We start from the raw sequence: 4,123 nt of genomic DNA on the forward strand, positions 1-4,123 counted from the left end.
GGGGGGAGAGACGGGTGCCGGCCCCCCGGTGCAGCCGCTCGCTCCGCGCCGCCGAGCCGCGCGCGCGCGCGCGCTCAGTCCGCCATGCGGTGTTGGAGAGAGAGGAGCCCGGTGCTTGTCGTCCGTCCAGCCGGTCCGGTCGCGTCCCGCTCTACACGAGACGTTGCGCGCGGGAACCTCTGAACCTCTCGGACGACGCCGTCGTCTTTGCGAGCGTCGAGACTCCGCGGTGTCGTCTGCTGGAGACCAGTGATCAGCAAGTGTTTGTGCTGCGGTCGGTTCCTCATTTCTGTGCCTGATGACAGGCGGGTGTGTATGGCCGCGCTGAACGCGTGTGTGGGTTTTTCGACGCCTGTTTGGATTACGTTCTCAAGGTAAGTTTTTTTGTTGCTTTTTTTTCGCGTTATTCTCCTCTCTGCTGATGTCTTGTTTTGCGGCGGCGGAAGGGATACACTCGGAGATGCTGCGTCCGTACGGTCCAACGGGAGCGAGAGAGGGGCGGGGAGGGCGGCCGTCGTCGTCCCGTGCTTCTTTTTACGCTTTTGAATTCATTTCGAGTGCTTCTTTTTCGTTTTGGTCGTTGTCGTCGCGACGGCCGCGTCGTAGTGGTTCTCTGCTGCTGCTCCTCTGAGGTAGGAGAGGCACCGCCCCGCCACGCCCCGCCACGCCCCGCCACGCCCCGCCACGCCCTGCCTCTTGCCGACCAGACCCTACCCGCCCACGGTCCGAGGAGCAAATGGATTCTCTGCGCCCAACCCAAGCCGGACTGGGGACTGGGCGGTGTGGGCTCTGCCTGTTGTGTCGCCTGTCGTCATCGAGGACCTGCAGAGCCTGCACCCTGGGAGGGTAGTTAGTACACGTCACACCCACGCTTCGGTCGAGCTCGAGGGAATAACCCCCGCGAAGTTAGACAATCGGCGCGACACAAGTCTCCCTCCATGTTCCCTGATCCTCCGCAGTGGTAGACAACCGCCCCCTCACGGAAACATATCTTGATCGCATGCGTGGGAGACATGAGAGGGGCCTGACTCACCGACTCTAAGGGGCTGCCTAGTTGTTGTCTGTATCACTCTGCACCATTCACCCCTACGGCGCTTTAGAAGGCCCTTCCGGACAACTTCCGGCCTTGTCGGCGGGGGTGCGCGCGTAGGGGTTGGCGCACGGCTCGCAGCCCCGCGGCCTGGGGGCGGCCACGAGGAGTGAACGTACCCGCCGGGCCGGCAGCGCGGTGACCTTTGAGGGAGGCGTGGGGTCGTGGAAGACGTGCGGGAGGCGCGGCACGGCGGCACAGCGGCCCCTCTCGCGCTGCGAGCGGCAAAAAGCTCGTTTGCGCGCCGACTCGTGTGTTGAGAGGAGTCGTTGATTCCGTGGAGGAATTTGCCTCATGATCTTCATGATTTGAGGCCACCACCGGGCTCTGCAGGCTCCTCGGGCTCTGCAGCTGCGGGCCTGGCGGGCCTGCGCTCGGCAGGGCGTGAGCGAGGGCAGCCCCGACCAATAACCCATTCCAGCGCCGTGGAAACTACTCGCTGCCGCTGCGGCGTGGCCAACGAGCGCGCCCTTTACTCCGCATGTGTGCGTGAGTGTGCGAGAGAGAGAGAGAGAGAGAGAGAGAGAGAGAGAGAGAGACTCTGCTATGCGATGGTAGTCCGTACACTCATTTGAGAGAGTGAGGGCATGCGTGAGGAAAAGAGGTCCAGACGATCGGTGCAGCTTTTCAAATCGCCTACACCGCCCCGTCCTCCCCCCCTCCTTTCCTCTCGCGCAGGCCCTTCCCTTCTGGCCGCGCCACTTCCGCAAGTGTGTGACCGATGATTGATATTCTGGAGCAGCATCGCCGCCCGGCTCTGGGGCTGTGCCGTAGGCTGTAGGGCCTCTGCCGTATCCTATAATCCAGATCAGGGTCCTTTCATCGGCGGGTCGGGTCGGGGCCGGGGGCGGGCACGCTTTCTAGGGCCCTCCTAACTGAATCAGCCATAAGAAGGACCGGCTCTGCTGGTTGCAAGGGCCTGGGGGCACGCCACGCCACGCCATCTCACCGGATTCCCGGATTTTTGTGCATCGCGCTCGTTGCCGCTCGTCCTTTCCTTTCGCCGCCGAGCCGAGCGGTGCGTGCCTCCCCGATAGAGATCGCACGACTCGCCCTCCACCCCTCCCTCCCGGGTCCCGCCGCCGTCAGGTCGTGACAGGGGGCGTCGTCGTCGCCGGTGCCCCCCCCCCCCCTTTCCCCCCGATCAGCAATGTAAAACTACAGTAATGCCGCGTCCAAAGTACCGTCCGGACGGCGAGAGATACCGCCCCGTCGGCACCGGGATGAGCTGGAGGAGGGAGACGAGGACCACCGGGGGAGGCTGCGGCCGGGGCTCGGGCCGGGGCGATAGGATCCGACCACGGAGGAGCGGCTCTTAGGAGAGGACAGCGTCAGCACCGACAAGCACGCCGAGCAGACGGCGGCGAAACGAACGCCGTCGCCGTCGAGGACGACGATCAGAAGACGACGACGACGACGACCAGAAGGCGGCGACTACGAGAGGACGACAATGACCATCAGGAGACGTCGACGACGACGACCAGAAGGCGGTGACGACGAGAGGACGATAATGACGATCAGACGACGACGACGACGACGACGACGACGTGGAGCCGCACACACCGTCATGCTCCGGTTGGCCATCACGGAGGATGCCCGGCGGGCGGGCTGGACCTGCTCAGGCACGTGCGGCACGTAATTGGGGGGGGGGGGGCGGCGCGTCAGGCACGTCACCCGTGAGGACGCCGCCGGCGGTCCGCGATGCACGCCAAGGCTCCTCCATTCGATGGGAATTGCTGCATGGCTGCCGGTTGAGTGGCTGCTGCTGCTTGGCATGAGGAGACAATCTAAGAGACTGCTGCCGTTGCTGCTTCGCAGAAGCAAGCGAAGCAAGTGCCGCCCCGGGGCGATGTTTGGGCGCGCGTCCAATAGGGCGTAGAAAATCCAGGACGAGACGCCCAAGTAGATGCGTTTCGAAAGAAATAACTTACCGGGGCCACGCGCTGCAGACGATGAGCTGGGTATAGTATGTGTCTCCGCTCCGGCGCACTTCAGAACCAGCTATTGTGTAAAAGCGAGGAGTGCAAAACGCGTAAGAGGTTACGGTTGTCATGAGCACTCGCGGCCAATTAGAAGGGCATTGTGCGGGCGGGGCGACCTGCGTGCGCGCCACGCCACGCTGCGCCACGCTGCGCCACGCTGCGCCTCGCGCCACCCACCGCCGCGTTTGTTGTGCTTTGCGTCCACCCAAATCGCGCGCGAGGCGGGAAAGCGTGGAGCATGTGAAGCTGCGTCCGAAGCAAGGCTGCGCAGTTTGTTGTTGCCGTCTCCCGCCTGCGCTCGGTGCGCCCGGACGGTGCGAGGGGGAAGGACGGGCGCGACGGGCGTTACCTGCTGCCCGCGCCGCGGAACAGACCGGCGCGACGACACACGCCGTCCAGGAAGGAAAAAGCGAAAGTGACTTTGAAGAACGTATCAAGTTTTTTGTTTTGTTTCTTCCGGATTCCTATCCTTTCTTGGAATCCATCGTCGGCAGTGATAATTCTGCGTTCATGGTGGTCACCGTGCCCCGCATTGCAGGCGTGCGGACGGGTTGCCTACTCGTACGGGGCCGTAAGGGATCATCCAGAAAGTACGTCCGTCATTCTCCGTAGCGAATCTGCTCATTTCAGCCCTTGCAAGCTCTCTTAGCGCCTGGTAGGTAGGCAACATCTTGCCTACGGTGCACATGTGTAGGGCGGGTTGGCCTACCTTTACTCTTGCAGGCACCGAGCTTCTGAGGCGCCATGAAGACCCCTCCGGCACGCGGGCATGCGGGCTAATGTACCGGGTGTAACTGTGAATGCGCAGCAGTGTTGCGGGATTGCATACCCACCAGGGCTGCAAGGGCCATGGCGCCTTACTGGCGAATTTGGTAGGCAAACCCGCAACACTGCTGCGCATTCACGGTTACACCCGGTACGCATTTGCTCCAACGGGACACATACGTAGAACACACTCAATTGTGCGAAGTATGGAACGCTGAGGGTGGAAGGTGGGGAGGAGAATGGGGGCGACGCGTTGATAAGAGGTTCCCGGGGGCGGCGGGAGGGG

General features: G+C 63.0%; 1 protein-coding gene across 1 annotated transcript in view; it reads left to right on the top strand.

Annotated features, from left to right (window-relative positions):
* The first annotated feature begins 57 nt into the window (after nt 1-57).
* Nucleotides 58-4,123, top strand: part of LOC113204861 (uncharacterized) — an 18,837-nt gene continuing 14,771 nt past the window's right edge. The window contains exon 1 of the mRNA XM_026420221.2: nt 58-374. The gene's annotated coding sequence lies outside the window, so the exon portion shown is untranslated. The remainder of the gene's footprint in view (nt 375-4,123) is intronic.

This window comes from Frankliniella occidentalis, unplaced genomic scaffold, assembly GCF_000697945.3.
Source record: "Frankliniella occidentalis isolate FOCC.00 unplaced genomic scaffold, Focc_3.1 Scaffold17, whole genome shotgun sequence".
NCBI classification, from domain to species: Eukaryota; Metazoa; Arthropoda; class Insecta; order Thysanoptera; family Thripidae; genus Frankliniella; species Frankliniella occidentalis.